The sequence below is a fragment of the Cibotium barometz genome, chromosome 19 (assembly GCF_041138505.1).
Source record: "Cibotium barometz isolate CiBa-2024 chromosome 19, ASM4113850v1, whole genome shotgun sequence".
NCBI classification, from domain to species: Eukaryota; Viridiplantae; Streptophyta; class Polypodiopsida; order Cyatheales; family Cibotiaceae; genus Cibotium; species Cibotium barometz.
The window spans coordinates 20666035-20690052 of record NC_141064.1 but is presented as its reverse complement, the minus strand read 5'-3'; positions in this window follow the sequence as shown (position 1 = coordinate 20690052).

The window sequence follows — 24018 nt, the reverse complement described above, 5'->3', positions numbered from 1 at the left end:
AATCCCATCGTTCACGAAATTTCCAATTCTCCCCGACAATTCTCAAATCCAATGAAAATTTTTAATTTTAATGGATTTTTTAATTTTTTGGGTCAAAAAATATATTTTTAAAGGAATTTGAATGGTCACAGGTGTCTAAATGGACACACCACATGCCAAACACCAACCCCACATTTTCTCAAAATTTAAAATAACCTTTGTCTAATTTTTCACTAATTTTCAAGAATTTTTTGAAATTTTTAATTCACCTCGAACGTATTTAGAATACGAACGGTCAAAAAATTTCAGAATACCAACAGTTTTTTCGGAATACAGAAAGCCAAAAGTTTCAGGAAAATGAAAAGACACAAAAAAATTGGAATGTGAAAGGTCAAAAGTTTCCGGAATACGGAAGGTCAAAAGATTTTTTGGAATTCGAAAAGCCAAAAGGTTTCGGGAAAGCGAAAAACCAAAGGTTTTCCGGAAGATGAAAAGCTAAAAGGCACAAATAAAAAAATTCTAGAAATTTTCAGAGAATTTTCTTTTCTCAAATTTCAAATTTTCTCTAATTTTTAGGCTTTTTCTCCAAGCTTTTTTTTTGAAACAGTTTCAAAAGTTCTTTAAAAAAAATAAAAAACTCATTTTTTAAAAAATAAAAAATAAAAAAATTAATAAGCTTTAGCTAAAGCTTATAAAAAAAGTTTTTAGGGGGGGTGGCGATTTTTTTCGCCGCCTGCTCTCCAGGCAGCAACTCCTCCCCCTTGGTCTACGTGCAAAAGATTGAGAGAGGGAGAGAGTGAGAAGACTCCCTCTCACTTCTTCCCTCTTTCCTCTCCTTCTTCTCCCTTCCATTCTCTCTCCTCCCATCTCTTCTCTCTCTATTAACAGAGAGGTTAATTTTTGATTAATTTTGTTAATCATAATTAACTCTTAATTATGATTAATATTAAAAAATGTTTTTTTTAAAAGAGGTGTTTATACACAAGAGGAAAAATAGAAGAAAATTCAGAATTGAGAGATGAAGAGGATCCCACGTACATGGGAGAGCATTCCATGCATCGACATGCTGCCCCCTACTGAATTTCAGTAGAAAATCGGCAGAAATTTGATCGCATACCCACAAAAAAACCCGCAAAAATGTATAAAAAATACATTTTAACCATAAAAATGCTCAAAAAATTTCTAAAAAATAAGAAAAAAATTCCTAAAAATTCTAGAAATTTAGAGATTCCATTCTACTAAAAATATTCATAATAAAATATGTGGTATTTTTGTAAAAATTTCCATTAATGCTCATTTTAAACCATTAAAAATAGGAAAAAATAGCATTAAACTCATAGAATTATCTCGTAACATCGATTCGTCCATTGTAACATGCGTTCCAATCGCCATATCGACGATCCATGTGCCATCATCAACACAAATCAACAAAATAACATTTTTATTAGTAAATATTAAAATTTACTTTAAAAAAATGCTGAAAATTATAAAGAAAAATGAACAACAATTAACTAGAGATTGCTCTGATACCACTGTTAAAACCCTAAGATCTCTCTAGATAATTGTTATGCATAAACATGCATAAATCAGGCATAAACGCAACCACCCAACCACCCCCGAGCCCAAGGGATGCACACATGAATTATAAATAAAATACATCATACCTCTACCTTGATGTCCCATACCATCAAGAGGTATAACTCCAATCTAATAGCATGTAGCTATAGTGTGAAATGGTAGGTGAGTAGATATGGACCTCTACATAAGAGACCATAGCCTAAGCCTCCAAGGCCCCAAGCCTCCCTTGAGTGTGCCCCGTGTCCCTATTATATAGGAGGGCCCTCAAGTGACTCTTAACTCTCCATTTCCCATGTGTGACCCTGTGATGCTTGACCCTAACCTGTTGAAGCAACACATAAAGATGATGTATGGTACATTGATTCAGGTGCTTCGAACCATATGACAAGTCATGGGAAGTGGTTCAAGGAGATGAAAAACCTTGAAAGACCAGGTTTTGTGAAAACAGGGGATGACACTGCTCATCCAATTGCCCATGTTGGAGATGTGCCATTGTCTATGCAGAGGATGGCAAAGTGAAGTACCTTGCAGATGTACTTTATGTTCCGAACATAACAAAGAATCTAGTTTTAGTTGTCCAGATGATTGAGTAGGGTTTGCAGGTTTGGTTTAACCCTGATGGTTGTTATGTTGAAGACTTTAAAGACAAGTGCAGGTTGGTTGCAAAAGGCAACAAAGTGGGCAGAATGTTTACGTTGAATGTAAGCATGCCTGAAGTGAGTGCTGCGATGTTTGCAAATGGTTCAAGAGTTGTTGCAGACACAGACATTTGGCATAAAAGAATTGGACATGTGAATGTGCAGAGAATGAAATCTATGCAGACTAAAGGAATTGTGACAGGGCTGCCAAAGTTTAAAGTTGAAGGTATATGCAGAAAATATGTGAAGCATGCCAATTTGGAAAGCAAACAAAGCATGTATTTCCACGTAACAGAAATGTGAGTAGAAATGCACTAGATGTTATGCATTTAGATGTATGGGGTCCTACGAAGACCATGTCTATGGGAGGCTGCAGGTATTGTGTGACATTTATTGATGACCATACAAGGAAAGTGTGGATATACTTCATGAAAGAGAAGGGTGAGGTGTTCACTCACTTTTAGAATTTTAGAGTTATGGTTGAAAAGCAAACAGGGAAATATGTAAGGTCAGATGGAGGGGAAGAGTACTTCTCCAATGAGTTCTCTGAATTTTTAAAGAAAAATGGTATTCGGAGACAGTTTACATGCAGATACACTCTGCAGCAAAATGGAGTTGCTAAGTGAAAAAACACGCACATTGCTGAGATTGCGCGAGCATTAATGGAAGAGAAGAATATGCCGCATAGCTATTGGGCTGAGGTTGTTTCTAGAGTAGTTTACATCATGAACAGGACTTCAATTGCAGCCATACATGATGTAACTCTAGAGGAGAGGTTTATTGGCAGAAAACCTGATTTGTCTCATCTAAAAGTTTTGGATGCATTGCATATGAACATGTGCCAGATGAGCTGAGAACTAAGCTGGATCCAAAAGCTGAAAAATGTGTATTTATTGGATATTCCCTTGAGAAAAAGGGATACAGGTGTTATAACCCTGCTACACGTGAGTTGAGGGTAAACAGGGATGTTTTTGATGAGATGAGCACCTGGTATGCTGTTGAAAAAGAAGCTATTGGGGTTGATGTGAGTGAAAGTGTGGTTGCACAGAATGCAAGTCAGCAATCACAGTCTTTGAGTGGACCAGGAGAGTCCTCATCTAGTGGTTCTGTTGATAGACCATGGAGTGGCAGGCTGTGTCATAATACCAGTCCTACAAATGTGGTTAGTACATCACATAAAGGCAAAGAGAAAGTGATTGAACCCCTTGGTATGCCCGACATTTTTGCAGGGCATTCTCAATTTTGATAGAGAGTCTAGTGGCTCAGAGATGAGCCTTGATGAGGAGCTTGGGATACCAGCTATGAGAACACCTAGTCTAAAGAAGGCTATGGAAGCCATGAATGCAAAGCTGCGAAGATCTGGGAGAGTGAAGAATCCTGTGCAGAGGTTTACCTATATGATGGTTATGTGGCACATCACTATGCATACATGGCAAAAGTTGTGCAAGTTATAGAGCCCACATGCATTGATGAGGCTATTGGAAATGTGTGTTGGGAGAAAGCTATGGATGAGGAGAAAGCTATGGATGAGGAGATGGATGCACTATATGGAAATGAGACTTGGGATTTAGTGCAATTTCCTGAAGGTAAGAAAGCCATTGGATGCAAGTGGGTGTACAAAGTAAAACATAATAGTGATGGAAGCATAAATAGGTACAAGGCTAGATTGGTAGCCAAAGGATATGCGCAGACATATGGCATGATTATGAGGAAACTTTTAGCCTAGTTGCCAAGATGGCAACAGTGAGAGTTGTGATAGCAGTGGCTGCATCAAAGCAATGGTCTTTACATCAAATGGATGTAAAGAATGCATTCTTGCATGGGGATTTGCAGGAAGAAGTGTATATGTTGCAGCCACCTGGTTATGAGGATGTGAGTCACCTTGAGCATGTTTGTAGGTTGAAGAAAGCCTTGTATGGCTTAAAACAAGCACCAAGAGCATGGTCTGACAAGATTTTTGAATATCTTGTCACTATTGGCTTTCATATAGCCAATGCAGATTTCTCGCTGCTGCTGCTGTATGTGAGACACGGTGATAGAGGGGTTGTGCTTGTTGTCATCTATGTAGATGACTTGATCATTACGGGGGACCATGATGCAGAGATCTTTGATGTAAAGATCTTTCTTAGACAGAAGTTTGAGATGAAGGATCTGGGGGAGCTCAGATATTTCTTGGGCATTGAGGTGATTAGGTCACCACATGGTATTGGATTACTGCAGAGACAGTATGGCTTGGACATGTTGTCCAAGTATGGTATAACAGGCTATAAGCCTATCTCAGTGCCATTGGATCAGAATGGCAAGTTGAGTGCAGATTCAGGAGAGATTTTAGAGGATCCTACTATGTATAGGAGCATAGTAGGAAGCTTCATCTACATGACGATCACCAGGCTGGATTTGAGCTATGCTATTGGGTTGGTGAGTCAGTTTATGCAGGTTCCTCGAAAGCCATATTTGGATGCATTGAGATGCATACTGAGGTATGTGAGGACTACTTTGCATTGTGGACTATTTTATGAAACTGGGACAGAGATATGTGTACATGGGTACACAAGATGCTAATTGGGCTGGTAGTATCTCAGATAGAAGATCTACTAGTGGCTTCATGTTTTCTTTGGGGAGTGCTGCTGTGACTTGGAGCAGCAAGAAGAAGCCTACGGTTGCTCTATCTAGTATAGAGGCCGAGTATAGAGGTGCTGCTATGGCAGCATGTGAGGTAGCTTGGTTGAGAAAGCTACTTGTAGATTTGGGTCTATCAGTGGATAGACAAGTTGTCTATCAGTGGATAGATAAGTTGTCATTTTCTGTGATAATATTAGCAGTATACAGTTGGCTAGGAACCTAGTTTTTCATGCTCGCACAAAGCATATAGAGGTCCACTACCATTTTATCAGAGAGAAGGTCTTGGCAGGAGATGTTGACCTTGTTTATGTCAGCACACAGGATCAGGTAGCTGACATCTTCACCAAAGCATTGGGTACAGAGATGCTCCCTAGATTTAGGGCTTCGCTTGGTGTACATGAGATGGAGTTGAGCTTGAGGGGGAGTGTTGAGATATCGAGCTCATCTAGTGAGACGGTGGACATTGATGACCCGCCTGGGGGATAGGCCCCACACTTACACCACTGGCATGGTTGGTGAGATCATGGGTGATATGCGGCCGGTGGGATGACATGTTGTGTGACAGCCATTCTAGAGACTGGCATAGTTATAGCACCAGCTCATTTACTTGGGTTCACACTATAGAGAACCCTAGTATGTATTTTGGTTGAGTACCTTTTCATACGTGTGTACTCTTATCTTTGTATATGGTGTGTTGAGTGTTGTGTGTGAAGAAGAAGAAAATTTTCAGCCTCTCACCTTGTGTGTTCTCTATTAGGGTTTTGTGAGTGTGTGTGTGCTTGCAAGAGCTCAAGCTCTCTTCTCCCCTGCATCTTTTCAGTTTGCAAGTCTTAGTTTATCATCGAGTTCATTTTGTTCAAGTACACTTGTAAGCAAGACATCCTCATCCGAAGTATGTCTAGATCACCTTTAAAGCTCCTTACTCAACGCACATAAGTGCGCAGACATCATCATCTTGTAATCAAGTTTGTAAGTAGCAATATTGTGTACCTTACACTTCTTTTTATGTAATTCAATACTTTGTATTGTGTATATCCGGCTTTCGCTATAGTATTTTCTTATGATAGCATGCTTGAGTGCCTTTTTCTATCATAAGGCACAACTTTATATGCATATTCTCTCATTTGGTAAAAAATGTTGTTTTGTGTTAGTAAGTTAGGTCTATCAATGGTTATTTGAATTCATCTAAGAATTTGTAGTCATGTTCTCATTTAACTTGTACCTAATGGGTGTCAAATCTCCTCCTCACTCACTAATCAATCCTAGTGTATGAAAGAGATGTTATAATCAAAATAACACTACCTACATGTATGGAGAATTGCCTCGTTACAAACATGAGAATATTTCTTTTATTCTTTATAAGTCTTTTCTTACATCCAAAAATGTGGGCATCGATAAAAGCGGCAAAACTTTTGTTACCATAGACATCGAAATATGGGCATACCAATGATTATAATGATGCTTATATTGGCTTCTTTAGTCATAATCAATGCTGTATTGGTAGAATGGAATAGACTAGGGTTGGTAGCTACTTACCTAGACTTAGTCTATCCCATTCAAGTTGCTAGTGCCAGTCTGTCCCATTTTGCCATTGGTAGAATGGAATAGACTAGGGTTGGTAGCTACTTACCTACACTTAGTCTATCCCATTCAAGTTGCTAGTGCCAGTCTGTCCCATTTTGCCATTGGTACCACAATAGATACGTAGATTTCAGAGAGACTAAAGGGAAATCACGACATACTTCTTCAAATAAATATGGTTATATTATATTTCTAAGAGCATCATGTACATTGTTATGTTATAAAGCCAAGCTCTTTCAAATATAATATGGTTATATTATATTTCTAAGAGCATCATGTACATTGTTATGTTATAAAAGATTAAAGCCAAGCTCTTACAAAAAATAAAAACTTTCATAAAAAATAACCTATCTAATCTTTTATCATTCCCACCATCGTCTCCTTCCCCTTCCTTATCATTTTTTTCCTCTTCCAGAATTACCAATCCAAGTTTTGTAAAGTTAATGAGAAAGGGAATATACTTTAGTTGACAATGTTACATGTAACCAAACCAAGTTTTCTAAACTTAACTAGCAAGGGAATATACTTACGTAATTGGCAACATGGGCCCAATTAATTGGATGCCCTTCTTACTCTAGCTTCTCGAGGAATGTAGATGTTTTGTGTCTCCATGCATAGTCATACTCATCTTGCATATATAATAGGATTTTGAACCCGTGCTCTCAAATTCACAATCTAGCACTCTAATCCATTGAGTTATACCTGCCTATAGGGCTAGCTCTCTACTCCTTTAGATTTAGGTAGAGCGCAACCAATTTCCTCTTTCGACAGACATTCATCAAAGATAATTGAGCACACATATGGTACAAGATATTGTTGAGATATCAAGCTCAACTAGTGCTACGAGACGGACATTGATGACCCGCATAGGTGATAGCTTCCGCATCTACACCACTCGCATGGTTGGTGAGATTATGGGTGATATGCGGCCAGTGGGATGACAGGTTGTGTGATAGCCATTTTGGATTACTAGAGACTGGCATAGTTATAGCGCCAGCTCATTTAGTCGGGTTCACATTATGGATCGACCCTTGCATGTTGTAGTAGTTGAGTACTAACCCATATAGTGTGACTCTTATCTTTGTGTTATGTTGGTTGAGTAGAGGAGAGGAAGATAGAAAAAAATTCTGCTATATCCACCTCTCTCTTGTGTCTTGCTCTCTCTTGTGTGTGTGTGTGTGTGTGTGTGTGTGTGTGTGTTTGAAGCTCTCTCTTGTGTGTGTGTGTGTGTGTGTGTTTGAAGCTCTCCCTCTTCCCCACATTCTTGTGTGTGTGTGTGTGTGTGTGTGTGTGTGTGTTTGAAGCTCTCTCTTGTGTGTGTGTGTGTTTGAAGCTCTCCCTCTTCCCCACATTCTTTTTATGGTATCAGAGCCTGGTTCGTGTGTGTGTGTGTGTGTGTGTGTGTTTGAAGCTCTCCCTCTCCCCCACATTCTTTTTATGGTATCAGAGCCTGGTTCGTGTGAGAGCTTAGGAGGCAAGCAAGAGGCAAGAACAAGCAAGGAAGGAAGTGGTACTACACGGGTAAGTGCACCATCATCTCTTTCCCCTTCTTGGTTTAGGTACAACACGCCCTTAGTAGCTCTAGGAATTACACATCTCCGATTAAGGAGATGTCTTTGCGGGAGCAGAGCTACATGGTAGATATACTATTCTATTGGATTGAATTTTTCAGCCAAATTTCTGTTTCGAGAGCGTTACAGGCTCCATTTCGTCACTACAGGGTATTTTTGACAGCTTTTTGGAAGTTCTGGTAGAGAACTGTTTTTGCTCGAAATCTAGTTATTGTAGTGTAGCAGTAGTGCATTTTGGAAGTGCAAACAAGGTTTGCACATGTATTGTTGATACTGGGTGTATGTACATGAAATTGCCTTTTTCATAGATTCAGCTATCTTTAAAACAATCATTTAATGAAACCATAGTGCCATTGATCATAATCCTCAAAATCTCCGGTTGAATCCTTATTTTTCCAATCATTCCTTCATCGGTGTATCTATGGCATCATTGGCAACCAGAACGCTCACCACCTGTCCACTCAGGGGCCTTTTCAATAGTTCCTCGCTCATAGTAATCGGCAATATATTCACTTATAAAAATCAAGATGGAATCTCCATTGAAGATCAGCAAGATCAACCAACAGATCCATATAAAAGAGCCATGGACTCATTCGTTGAGGACTAGCAAGGCCAATCAACTAGATCCATGCTCGGTTTCAGAAAACAACTCTTACTTCTTGTTCCAATATCTTCCCCGACGCATGTGTGGGTAGCTTCGGCGACCCAGAGCCTGAGCACCGTATGGTCAGCACCCTCTAGGATCCTTCGCAGGTCACCTAGCGCTTCACTCATAGGCCACTTCTTTGGTCCCTCATCCACTGTACCGGAAGCTCACCATTTGAATCGATGAGGCTAGTCAAGACCTCGTCCGACCTTGCTACGCAAGACGTCAATCACATCATTTTCCATCTCATCACATCTTTCCTCATTTATTCTCAACACATCTCATCCACTCGCATCAACCCATATTCACATCCCATCACACCTTATTTATTTCACATCTATCTCAATTTACATCACATCTCATCTCATTCATTCTTATCCCGATTCACATCACATCACATCACATCACATCACATCTCATTCATTCACTCACATCCTTTCACATACACATCCACATCCATTCTTCCACATATACATCCACATCTATTCTTCCACATACACATCCACATCCATTCTTCCACATACACATCCACATCCACATTCATTCTCATTACATCACATCTTATCACATCTCATACACATCTTATCGCATCCTATCATATCCCATACACATCTTATCGCATCCTATTTTCACCTTATCTCATCCATTCACATGCTATTCCCATTTTTAATAGTTTTTTCGAGATTGATCCCGATAACGAGACTTTTTTTAAATTTTTACCAATTGCTTGGCCTAATTAAAGGTTCTTTTTCTTGACGACTATTTCCATTTTCATTCTCAATTTCTCAAATGAATTATATTCAATATTCCTCTTTTGAATAAAAGGATTCATGGGATTTACAGAAATCAATTCTACCCATATTTCTACTTTTAATAAATAATCATAAATTTAGTCAACTCTTCATCTTATGTAAGCATTTACTCATTTTTGGGGGTTTTTCTTTTATAAATTGGATTCATCTCCTCCCCACACTTGGATTGATCCTATTGGCCCATAGGAACCTTAATTGGAGCATAATTCAAATTTTTTTGAAAATCTGGACCCTTAGGCTAAGGTCCTTTTTAATTAATTCCAATTGCATATTGGAAAGCTCTTTTTGAATTTCTGTTTCAAGGGAAACCATTTTAGACACTAGGAGGATTTTTATATAAAAAAATATCTCAATTTTGGATTATCTCTCTCTAGACATTTTCTCTCTCTAGGTCAAAACAGGATAAAACAAAATCTTTCTTTTATTTCAAAGAGGGGAATAATTACAAGATCAGAAGGGGAGGTTCTTTCACCTGTACACCTCAAAAGCTAGAGGGAGGAATCTTACAGGGCCATTAACTTGGACCGTTTCACCTCCTTAGGGCTAGTTAATGAAATCTTTAAGGCTTAGCAAGGCTTAAGAGTCTTTGTTGCCATGGTGATTTCTTGGGTATGGAGGAGCTTCTTCAACAAATTTTTACCATGAGTCCTGCACAAGAGCTACACCTTATTTGATCAAATTGAGCACTTCATCACTATGATTTGAATGCACTTTCTTTTGCCAAAAACCATTGCAATGGAAAAATGGTAAGACTTCTTATTGTTGCCATATACATAGGCAGTGATGTGTGTGAACACACTTAGGACCGCCGGGGCACTTTTTCCCTCTTTAGGAGGTTTTTTCCCCCGGCTTGTATATACGCCCATCCTTCTAGGGCTAGCTTATCTTTGTACATTGACACAATCTAATACACTTTGTGTTGTGTGCATTCTTGCTTCTTACTCTCCAAGCTTTGTGTGCTTTCCTGCAACCCTGATTCCAACAATTGGTATCAGAGCAGGCATCGGCTCCCAGGGCTACGCCGCCAGCACCCTCCGACTCACGTTCTCCAATTGAGGTGAGTTTTCACAAGCACTTGCAAGTCCCTATACTCTGCAAACAAGCCCAAAGGGCTTAGCGTTCTCAGAATTTGCATCTGAGGTCGTTTCGGGCTCTGTTTTTGCATTTCAAGTTCTGCACAGGTGTTTTCTGCGTTTCGGGCTCTGTTTTTGCATTTCAAGTTCTGCACAGGTGTTTTCTGCAAAAATTTTGACAGTGCAATTTTCTGCAAAACAGGCATACGTATTCTATTGTGGACCGTGCTACATAGCACGAGTTGTTCTCTGTCCAGTCTTTGCTTCATTACAGGTAGCTTTTACATCAGTTTCAGTCAGTGGCCATGGCTGATAACAACAATGATGTATTTCGCATGTTATCTGCTGATGACAAATTGGATGGAGACAGCAACTACCCACGTTGGGCATACATGATGCAGCATGTTTTGGTTACAAAAGGAGTGTGGAACATTGTGCAGGGTATGGATGTACGTCCAGGTTCTATGGATGTAGGATCTGTTGAGGATGTTGGCAGGTTCTAGCAGCTCTACTGTTGCTGCTGTTTTACCCACTGCTGAACAAGCTTGTTGTTGGGATGGTAAAGATGCGCAGGCTCATGCCTTGATTGCACTTTCTGTCAAACGTAACATCACCCCACATATTCGTTCAGCTAAAACAACAAAACAGGCTTGGGATATTCTAGCTGGTTTGTAAGCAGGTCGTAACGAGGCAAAAATCGCTTACCTGCGTAAAGAGCTAGAATTGAAGATTATGTAAGAAGATGATGACATGAATGTTTTTCTTGCTGAGATTAAAGATCTCAAAGAACAGTTGATTTCTGCAGGTGAGATTATTCTTGATCATTCTCTTGTACAGACTGTTCTTGATGCTTTACCTGAGACATATCAGACTTTTGCTTCCACATGGAGACTTCTTAATGAGGACAGACCTGATGCTATCAAGTATGATACTTTAGTCAACAAACTCTTGCAAGAAGCGTAGTCCAGGCAAAATAGGGCCAGGCAGCGTGCAGTTGATCAAGCATTTATTGCTGCCCAGCAGCAGAGAAGAAGTGGTAAGGTAGCCCCTTCCACTGTTTCTTCTCCTATTAGTAAGTCTGCAACTTCTTCTCCTTCCACAGGTAGCAACAACAAGTCTGAGAAGGCTCTTGATAAAGGCAAGAAAAAGACCATGATCATGTCATTAATAATTGCCCTAAGCTAAAGGCTAAAGAGGCAAAGAAGAAAGAGTCAAATGCAGCCACAATAGCGGATGCTTCTACAAATGCAGATTCTGCAAATGTTGTGCAGGATACAGAATGGGCGTTTAGCGTGTATTGCCAGTATGACCCATCTATACATGATGCATGTTTGGCAGTTTTTGTTGACTCTAATGTATGGTATTTTGACAGTGGTGCTACAAAGCACATTACCTCGCATCGTGATATGTTCACTTGTCTTGAGGCTGTCTCTACTGGGAATACTGTCACATGTGCCAATAATGCTTCTTACCCAGTGAAGGGCGTTGGTAAAATTATGCTTACTGCTGTAAATGGCAGTGCTTTCAGACTTTTAGATGCTTTGTATATGCCAGGGATAAAGAAGAATCTATTGTCTGTCTCTGCACTCGATAGACTTGGATTTGTAGTCAAATTTGTGGATGACAGATGTACTGTTGATTTGACTTCTGGTGATACGATTATTACATCTGGCACCTTGTTTCGTGGGCTGTATAGGCTCAATTCTTATGACAAGTGTGTGGAAGATTCAGCAAATGTAGTTTCTGATGAAAAGGCAGTTTCAGATGCAAAACTATGGCATGCTCGTTTTGGTCATCTGAACTTTGCTAGTTTGCTGCGTTTGCAGAAATTTGATATGGTTGCTTCATTGCCCCCTCTTGAGGCACCATTGAAACATGTTTGTGAAGGCTGTATTTTGGGCAAAATGCAGCGTTCTGCGTTTCCAAAGGATGGTTCTGTGCGGGCCACTCGCAAATTGCAACTTGTACATAGTGATGTATGTGGGCCTATGCAAACTCCGTCATTTGGTAAACACTTGTACTTCGTGACTTTCATTGATGATTACTCAAGGCATGCATGGGTATATCCACTGAAGGCAAAGTCCGAAGTGTTTTTGTGCTTCAAACAGTTTTTGCTTATGGTTGAAAATGTATCCAATTGTAATGTGGACACCCTCCGTTCTGATCGAGGGGGGGAGTACATGTCTAAAGAGTTTGATGCATTTCTGGCTAGTCGTGGGATAAAACACCAATGTACAGTGCCGTATACCCCTCAGCAAAATGGTGTTGTTGAGAGAAAAAATAGGTCACTTATGGAGATGGCACGATGTATGGTCAAGAGCCAAGCTTTGCCACATGCATTTTGGCTTGAGGCTATCATGTGTGCTGCATATGTACTCAATAGGTGTCCCACTAAGGCCTTGCAGTCTATTACTCCATACGAAGCTTGGCATGGCAGGAAGCCTTCTATTGGTCACTTGCGTGTCTTTGGTTGCTTGGTCTATGCTTTAGTGCCTATGCAACAACACAGAAAATTGGATGATAAGGCTGTCAAATGCATTTTTGTTGGTTACAGTGCTGAAAGCAAGGGTTACAGATTGTATCATCTGCAGTCAAAGCATATCTTGATTAGTCGAGATGTTGTTTTTGTGGAAGATGCTGTGCAGCCCTTGTTATCATGTACCAAAGAGACAGGTGTGAGCTCACGGGATGTATTTGATACGTTGTTGTCTCTCTTTACAGGTGGGAATTCAAATGTAAGTCCTAATGAGGCAAATATTCAGCCTATGCAGATTTCAAACGACATCATAGATCAGCCTATTTCTGATGCAGATTTACAGGATGTAATTCATGAGGATAGGGTTGAAAATGAGCAGGCTAGAGGTATGCCTAAATGGGCTGTGCAAACCTTGCGTGATAGTAAGATTGATGCACCTATGACTAGTCGTACTCGTTCAGGTTTTCAGCATGCCTCTTATACATCAGATTGTTATGCTTTGGCTGTGTCTAGTATGTGTGAAGAGGAAGAACCTCTTTCATTTGATGAGGCACAAAATTCAGAAAATTGGTTGGCAGCAATGCAAAGTGAATATGATGCTATAATGAAGAATGGTACATGGTCTTTGTGTGATTTGCCTATTGGTAAAAAGGCCATTGGATGTAAGTGGGTTTTTAAGTTGAAACGAAAGCCAGATGGCAGTGTTGATCGCTATAAGAAGGCTAGACTTGTTTGCAAAGGGTTATGCTCAAGAAAAGGGCATTGATTTTGATTAGACCTTTGCTCCCACTTGTCGTATGACTACCATTCGTAGCATTTGTGCATTGGCAGCTCATAATGGTTGGAATGTACATCAGTACATAAAGACTGCTTTCTTGAATGGAGATTTGCATGAGGAGGTGTATGTATCGCAGCCTCGTGGTTTTGTTCAAAGAGGGCAGGAAAACAAAGTGTGCAGGTTAAAAAAGGCCTTATATGGTTTAAAGCAAGCTCCACGAGCTTGGTATGAAAAGATACATGCATATTTGACTGCACATGGGTTTCAGAATAGTCCAACAGAAAGCACTTTGTATGTTAAATGTGTGGATGGTGTACATCTAATCATTGCTCTCTATGTCGATGACATGCTGCTCACAGGACCAAATGAGAGTCATATTGCTGATTTTAAGGCTGATTTGAATGCCTCTTTTGAGATGTCGGATTTGGGGCATTTGCATCATTATTTGGGGATACAATTTAAGCAGTGTGATGGAGGTATTGCTTTGTGTCAGACAAAGTATATTGAGACATTGTTGCGGAGATTTGGCCTTGAAGACTGCAAGCCTATTGCTACTCCAATGGAGACAGGTTTGAAGTTGAGTCTTCATGATACTGGTGATCACTTTGATGTCACAGTCTATCAGACAGCTGTTGGTTGCCTCATTTATGTATGCATTACGAGGCCGGACATTCAGTTTGCAATCTCACAGGTAAGCAGGTTTATGCATAGCCCAGGGTCTTAGCATTGGAAGGAAGTTAAACGCATCTTTTGCTACTTGAGTGGCACCATACATCTTGGGTTGTTTTATCCCAAGGGGGATCGTTGCCGCTAGATTTACATGCTTTTTCGGACTCAGATTGGGCTGGTTGCTATGACACAAGAGTGTCCACAAGTGGTTTTTGTTTCATACTCGGTAGCTCATGCATATCTTGGTTGAGCAAGAAGCAACCTACTGTGGCCACTTTGAGTTGTGAAGTTGAGTACAGGGCAGCTTTCACAGCTACGGTTGAGTGTGTGTGGCTCAGACGGCTTATGGTGGCTGATTTGGGTGTTGGACAGGAGTCTGCCACCTCTATCTACACTGACAGTCAAGCGCATTGGCAGTTGCGAGAAACCCAGTTTTTCATGCTCGCACAAAGCACATTGAGGTGCATTATCACTATGTCAGGGAGAGACTCTCAGCAGGAGAGATCAGCTTGGCCTATGTGCCAACACAGGACAACCTCGCCGATCTTTTCACAAAGGTGCTTCCTCGTGAGAAGTTCGAAGCTTTCTGCAAAGCTTTGGGCTTGCTCCCCTTTGTGGATTGATCTACTTTGGGCATGGCACTCCCCTATACATGAGTGCCAGCTCTCGTTCACACCATCACTCCCAAGGGGGTTTTGTTGCCATATACATAGACAGTGATGTGTGTGAACACACTTAGGACCGTCGGGGCACTTTTTCCCTCTTTAGGAGTTTTTTTCCCCTCGCTTGTATTAACACCCATCCTTACATGCTTTTTCGGACTCAGATTGGGCTGGTTGCTATGACACAAGAGTGTCCACAAGTGGTTTTTGTTTCATGCTCGGTAGCTCATGCATATCTTGGTTGAGCAAGAAGCAACCTACTATGGCCACTTCGAGTTGTGAAGCTGAGTACATGGCAGCTTTCATAGCTACAGTTGAGTGTGTGTGGCTCAGACGGCTTATGGCTGATTTGGGTGTTGGACAGGAGTCTGCCACCTCTATCTACACTGACAGTTAGAGCGCATTGGCAGTTGCGAGAAACCCAGTTTTTCATGCTCGCACAAAGCACATTGAGGTGCATTATCACTATGTCAGGAAGAGACTCTCAGCAGGAGAGATTAGCTTGGCCTATGTGCCAACACAGGACAACCTCGCCGATCTTTTCACAAAGGCGCTTCCTTGTGAGAAGTTCGAAGCTTTCCGCAAAGCTTTGGGCTTGCTCCCCTTTGTGGATTGATCTACTTTGGGCATGGCACTCCCCTATACATGAGTGCCAGCTCTCGTTCACACCATCACTCCCCGGGAGATTTGTTGCCATATACATAGGCAGTGATGTGTGTGAACACACTTAGGACCGTCGGGGCACTTTTTTCCTCTTTAGGAGGTTTTTCCCCCGGCTTGTATATACCCCCATCCTTCTAGGGCTAACTTATCTTTGTACATTGACACAATCTAATACACTTTGTGTTGTGTACATTCTTGCTTCTTACTCTGCAAGCTTTGTGTGCTTTCTTGCAACCCTAATTCCAACACTTATGATTCATGAGCTATCTCTTGTGTTTTGTTTCCATGGATGAGCTTGGAGATTTACTATTAGGGAAAGCATACCTCAAAATGTTGGGAATCCACACCATAGCTTGAATCATTGTGTACAAAATCTTTGATTAATTGAGGGTAAAGAAGACTTTTGGACACAAGTTTGATGTGAAAGGAAATTTCCATGCTTGTCACATGATGATTGGTAAAGAGCAAATGCATCTGTCAACATAGCTTTTCTCTTGCTTATGGGTGAGAAGATCTTGTGTTTGCATGGAACATTTTGAGGATATTATGCCTACTTCTTGAAGTGTGGAGCTATTTCTTTCAAATAATTTTACTTTTTGATTCACATGATGTTGGATGCTACTTGGATATCGGTTTCATGTGATTTGGTGTATTGGATCTATTATGGTGATTGGATGAAAGCATGAGAACATGCTCATTGTAATTGATAAAATGATCATAGCATGAGTCATGGATAAACACATTGTAAGTGCTCCTACCTTCCCTTTTGAAATTACATCCACATACACCTCACTTGTACTCTCACTTCAATTTCCTAGTATCTAGTATGCTTATAAGGGTACCTCGAGCATTGGAGGAGAGGCCCAGGGGGAGCATGGCATGAACTCTCCTTGCCGTGAGTGCTTTTGGAAAAGTGGCAAGGAGGGGGATTAGGTACATTGGATGTGAAGACATGGCTCCAACATGTGCCTAGATTCGGACTAGGTAGTACGAGGGTGGAAAGGCTTGGCCAAGAGATCTGCAAGCATGAAGCGCTCCTCTAACACACAACTTGACTATAGTACAAGCATGTTGAGGATATGGAAGCAAAATGATACTTGATTGAGCATGCCATGGACACTTGGAGGTGATTAAAGCATGAGATGGCATTAGCAAAAGTGAATTCTTGTGGTTGTGAATACTTGGGACATTGTTCTTGAATGGAAATTGGGCAAATGCTAATGGATTGCTATTGAGATTTGGTCCATTTTGTGGGGAGATTATGCCCAAATTTTTGTGGTTTGCCTACACTCTATGCAGTGAATACAAAGTGCAATTCAATCCCAAACCATTCAAGATCTCTCAAGGGCATTGAGAAGCCTTGAAATGGAATCTTAAGGCAAATCTAACAAGCTGTCAATTGGTTGATTTGAACACCGTTTGAGGGTGCAACGAGACTAGTTTGGTCAGACTAAAAGTTCTAATTCAGTCCAAAATAGTGTAGACTGAATTCAGGGTATTTACATAGCTTAAGAGAACTATCTAAGCGCTTCCAAATTAGCTAACAAACTCCCAATTCCATTACTATTTGGGTGATTAACCTCATATAACTGACTTTCAAATTAAAGTCAAAACATAGAGATATAGGAGTGCTCAAAGTGGTAATTCAGGGTGGTAGAGGAGTGTTCCTCTCATCAAGACGAACAACACGCAAACAAAAGAACTCCCAATTTGGTAACCGTTTGCTCTACTAACCACTTGGTAGACCTGCGAGACCCCTGCCCCCTCCTCCACGCACCGGAATTCGGGGAGCTAGCAGTGGAAGTAGCAACCTCTCGTGTGGGGCAAGATTTCCCACTTGGGGCCTCACCCAACGAATGTATGGACAAGAGACTAATTTGGCGGTTCCTCTAAAATCGAGACTGGAAAAACTTCCCTTGCCTAGAAAACTCGGGCGATTCCACCAGGAAAAATCTTCTAACGAAAATTTTATCTAACGGGTCAAGGCCTTAACTATCTTTTCTATTCTGATCGAACCCGTAGGTCACATGGCTAGATCAAGGAAGGGAATTGCACTTGGTTCATAGAGATCATCGCTTTTTTTTTCCCTTAGGCGAGGCACAACCATTGATTATTTCCCATAGAATAAGAATCTTCCTGAGACTTACTCTAGCTAGCGTAACTTGAACGTATCTAAATTTATTGTAGGAATCCACCAATCCAACCTAACCCCAACCAGTCCATGGGTTAGCCAACCGCCCAACAACTGAATTGGTGGGATCCCTTTTTATAAAAATTTGGTTGTGTTTTGTCCCGGGTACTAGGGAAAAGAGTTCCTAGGCCCCCTAGTGGGCACTCAAGCAAAATACAAAATAGACACACCACTTACACACCCAATATGAAATTGCCTTTTTCATAGATTCAATTGTCTTTAAGGCAGAATTGAAATGAAACCATAGTATTTCCATCATAATTCTCAAAATTCCAATCCATTGTTTTATAATCATAATGTCATCCGAACTCTCCGTTGAAGACTAGCTAGTCAACCAACGAGATCCGATTTCAAGTTCCATTTCACATAGATAATTCCTTGCCAGTCCATCCATGTCTTCCTCGACATATGCATGGGTGTTCTAACAACCGGCGAGCCCGTGCATCACTTGGTCAAAACCCTCTAGTTCGTCAACCCTCACCCATCGTATTGGAAGCGCACAATTTTAACCATACCGAGGCTGGTCAAGAACTTGGCAGGCTTTGCCGCCACACGGGGATGTCCTTCAATGACTCCTCGCAAGCTGTTTGCAACATAACTCTCCTTAGATTAAACCATAAGCCAAATACTTCCTCCGGCGTTGTGGCCCAGCGTTTTGGCGTAAGACAATTCTTTTTCAAAAACAGAGTTTCTATGCAAGTAAGAATTTCTCGTTGAGTTTAATTCCACAAGACCCTTTCTCAGAATCCAGACTTTCTTAATGAAAATCACAATTCTAGTATCTTGTGGTAACCCACCCATCAATTACAATGAATTTCTCACTTATTTCTTGATGATTCCGGGTCTAAGGAAAACTTCTATAAATCATCGGTAATCCATTCTTCGTATTGAAGAAATGGGAATGGTCACAAGGTTTTACTTAATTTCTGATTCGAGAGATGGGTAAGCATCTTAGTGGCCCACCTTTCTCACGCGGTTGTTAGTCTAACCCTAAATTACTCAAATTTAATCCTAAAGATATTTTTTGAAGATAATTCTTTATTTTTTTGATAAATTAACTGTGATTTCCATTCGTAAGGAAAAATTCAAAATTAAGAGAATTCATTTGTTCTGGGATATAATAGAATTATAAATAATTCTGTTCGTTAATAATAAAAATTTATAAAATAATTCTTTTTCCAATGATCCATTTGTGAATATGCATATATCATTTTATTGATTTATTTGAAATTATTCTTTCTCCAATTGAAACTCGGCATCAACATGCCCTAAATTTCTATGTAGAAACCTTCTCTTTTAACACTGAAATTACTTTAGGCATTTTCCTAATTAAAGTACGATGAAAATTCCTCTAAAACATTCTCCATGTATATGAATATACCTATTTTGAATTATGACCAAAATTCCTCTTTTAATATTTAAAATATTTGCACATAGAATATCATGAAAATTCCTCTTTTTGTATCTAAATTTTTATGCGTGTACATATGTTAAGATAAATATTAAAAAATTTCTCTTTTCTCTATTTAAATAATTATGCATAAATACTATAAAATTATTTTTCATAAATGTAAAAAAATCACTCATTTAGCATAAAAATGTTTATGCCTAGAATACGATTGGAATTCCTCTTTTTGTATTAACAAAATTATGCATAAAATAAAATTCATTTTTTAAACATTTTGCCATAGTTTTGCTAAATTTTTTGAGAATTCTCAAAGTTATACTTTTAAATAAATACCCATAATTATGAAATGTGGTGGGAATTCCTCTTTTAAATAAAAAATTTTATTATGCATACATAATATAATTATAAACATAATTATAAGCATCATTATAATTAAACCTCTTGATTAATCTTAAAAATATCCATTCATCATTCCTATATGAAAATACTTACAAAAATGTTAGCATAACTCTTTTTCAATCGTAAAATGAATTAATATGATTTTTCTTAATCATAAACAAGTTTAGAAGAATTAATTATCATTTTTATTTAGATTAAAATCATAAAAATACTTAATATTCTTCTCTAGCTTGTCAAGCCTAGAGTTTTGATTAAGATAATGAGATTAGCACTAAGATCCATCCTTCTAACAAGGATCCACCAAAAAGATGATTAATCTATCAAAAAGAGAGATTTACTAATCAAAAATATTAAATTTAAGCATAAAGATTAGCATTAATCCAATTAAACATTATGAATCACTAAAAAGCTTGATTTCAAGAAAAAACCATTGATTAAGAAGCTTCCCAAGCATTAGAGAGGTTGGGAAGAAGATAACCATTGAGAAAGATAGAAAAAACACCATGGATTAAGGCTTACTCTTGGTTTTTGGCTTGATTTTTTTAAAAAGAAGTAAAGCCCACAAGGAAAGCTTGGCCACCAAGATGGGGAGGGTAATCTCCAAGGAAGGATGGAGAGTTGTGAAGCTCCAAAGATTCCCAAAGTAGCGATAAAATAGAGGGATAATAAAATTACACTAAAATGAAGATAATACTGGCATGTAAATACACAAAGATAAAAATACAAAGGAATGAGGGTCTATTTAAAGATGAGGGAGGCCACTAACCAAGTCCAACTGGGTTCTAGAGGCTTCCAAGTTCAGTTTGATCCAATTTGGACAAGTTTTGGACCAGTTTGGCTCACTTTTTGATCTAGTTTGCACGAGGAGAGATGATAGATAAAATATCTCATTTTTTTGAATTAAAAATTAGAAGTAATCATTTGATTTAGGTGCCTCCTTCATGAGTCTCCTCCCTCCTTACAAAGGTGTTAAATTTTATTTTTTTACTAATAAACCTCATTTTTCAACTAGTAAACCCAGTACTTGGTCAACTCTTCATCTTATGTGAGCATTTACTCATTTTTGGGAGATTTTCTTTTATTCTTTGCATTTTTCTTATTGAAACACTTGGATTAATCCTATTGGCCCTTTATAACCTTATTTGGACCCCTTAATAAAAAATTTCTGAAAATGTGGACCCTTAGGCTAAGGTCTCCAATGCACATATTCAATTAATTTCTAATGCACATTGGAAAATACTTTTTGAACTTTCGTTTTAGGGAAATTCATCTTAAATATAAGGAGAAACTTTGTATCGAAAAATATCTCAAAATTGAACTATCTCTCTCTAGAACATTTTCTCTCTCGACCAAAAATAAAGGAAAATACTATTTTCTTGCATTCTGAAATAATAGGAGATGATTACAGGGAACTGACAGGAGAGCTTATACATCTTTTAGGAGCTGAGGAGGAGGAACCTTACATCCTCTCCCACTTGAAAAACGTGAGATGTCCTTATCTCGCAAATTGGGGGTAATCCTTTACCAGCTCTTCTTCTTTCTCCCAAGTGGCATCCTCTAAAGGGTAGAACTTCCACTTGACCAGAAACTCTCTAAGGACTCTGTTCCTGAGAGACTTCTCCCGAACATCAAGGATTTCTTTGGGTTGGAGTTCTATCTGGCCTCTGAGAATTCAATTGCTCATCATCCAGCACATGACTCAGACTCGGTAAATACTTTTTAAGTAAACTAACATGGAATACATTATGTACTTTGAGATGGGGAGGCAAAAGAAGTTCATAAGCTAGATCTCCTACTTTCTTAGTAATGGCGTATGGCCCACAGTATCTTGGAGACAACTTTTTATACTTCTCTAGAGATAAAGAACTTTTCTTGGGTCGTACATGAATGAAGACCATATTTGCTTCTTCAAACACTCTCTCCATTCTTTTCTTGTCAGCATACTACTTTTGTTTGTCCTAGGCAGCCTTAATATTTTTGCGGATTACCTGCATTTGCTGCTCTATGTTATCAAGCATCTGTCTAGACATCATGACCCTGATCAATAGGTCGGACCAAGTTAATAGTGTGAGGCAATCTTGTCCGTGTACAGAGCTTTGAATAGACTCATTTGGATACTTCGGTGATAAGAGGCATTGTAAGCAAACTCAACTAGATGTAAGTTGCTTAACCACTTTCTGGGTTCTTTGCCACAGCATGACCGAAGAATATCTTCAATTACTTGGTTTACTCTTTTAGTCTGTCCATCTGTCTCTGGATGATAAGCTGTAATGAGATCTAAGGAAGTTCCCACTGCTTCGAAGAATGCAGTCCAGAAACTTGATGTGAACTTAGAGTCTATGTCACTCACTATTCTTCTGGGTAAGCCATGTAGCTTGAAAATCTCCTTGAGGAAGACACTGGCAACATCCACTGCATAGTAGGTTTCTTTTACTCAAATCAGATGGGCAACCTTGGTTAATCTGTCAACTACCACAAAAATGGAGTTGTAACCTGATTGCACTGACGGTAATCCAATAACAAAATCCATACTGATACATTCCCACTTCATTTGTGGAATGTCTGTGACATGCTTATAGAGCAAGTGAGTTTTTTTGGCTCCTCAGTGGTCAACATTAGGTTCCAATCCCTTTTGAGTCCTAGCCAGAAGAAGCTTCCAGAAGAAGCTTTTCTTTACAGATATGTGGGAACACTATTGCGAGCAAAATAGGTAACTGAGACGAGGGTTACCTAAAAAGATTCTCTCCCAAAATGTGTAAAATATAAAAAATGGCTTAAAAACATAGTTTTGTGAAAACACATCTAGAATTCCATGTATAAATTTTAAAAATACAAGAATTTTGCTATTTTTTCAAGATTGAAAACATGTGTGACCTTCGTAGATTTATAAATTGCTGTTGTTTATGACATAAAAATAAACTTGACTTACAAAATTACATAAGAGTCTACATAACTTAAAGAAATATCAATCTTTTTTAAATAAAAAATTATTTTATAAATTTCATGAATATAAGACACTTTTTTTAATGGATTTTTTAAGACAAATTCTACCACTATACATAAATATGCACATTATTTCATAATCACTCAAAAATATTAGAATACATAACAATATAAACTCCATAATTTATGAAAAAATCTACAAACATCCTTGAGTCTATTTCTAGACCCAAATAGTAAAGCCTTTAGTATATACTTACCTTGACAGTTTGCATGATATAATTATTTGCTCTATTATTTATAAGCAAATAGTGGGCATGATATACAACCAATGCTACGAGTTTAAAGAGGTCAACTTATAGGTGTGCAAAGGTAGACTTGTATTCATATATATATATATATATATATATATATATAGAAGATGGTAATTATGGAGGCTCTGAAGGAGTAAACCTGAACATGTTAAAAGAGATATTTTTTCAGCAAGACAATCTTAGAGGTAGACATCACATAGCCTATGGGTGTAAATTTCAACCCACATAGGCATTTGTTTTCATGAAGGGAATTTTTGTTATGCAATATGGATAAGAGGGGCGAGAAGAAATTGTAGCCTATATCATGTACATATGTGGTGGTGGCAAAAATTCATAGTATGCATATGTTGATGTTTGATCCAGATAGCCATTATCATGAACATAGGTGATGGTATGTCTAAGATTAGTGTAGGAATGAGCTCTAGTTATAACTATTTATAGTGCATGTGAAGGATGTTGAAAGTTGATACGTCTAAGGGTAGTGTAGAATGAACTTTGGTTATAATTATTTAGAGGACATGGAAAGGATGCTAAGAGATGCAATCTTCCCTCGGCGACATTGTCTTTGTATACAAAGACAAAAAAGAGGAGCTTAGGACTTCTGGAATGGTGGTAGAGAAAAGCTTAGAGCTTTCACGAGATGACGGTAGATTCAAGGTCCCCTATGCTGGAGAGAATACTACTGCACATGGGCATGGCAAAGTCCAGGCTCACATGCACCCCCCTCCTCGACACAGACGGTCGCACCACATGTATTTGCTTATAGTTCTTCAGCTTTAAAATTGAATTGTAGAACAAAAATGAGGATTGGTGTATCAATCGATTTGTGGTATTCCAAATCAATGGAGCCTTGTACATTTGGATTAAAACCAATGGATTACAGGTTATCATGGATTATCTCATCTAGCTCTTCTGTTATCATGATTTTTTGGCATCTACTATGTAGCGATATTATTTATGATACAAAGGTTACATGGTTACATAGACAAGCATTTTTTTAAATGACCTCCTCCCAAAT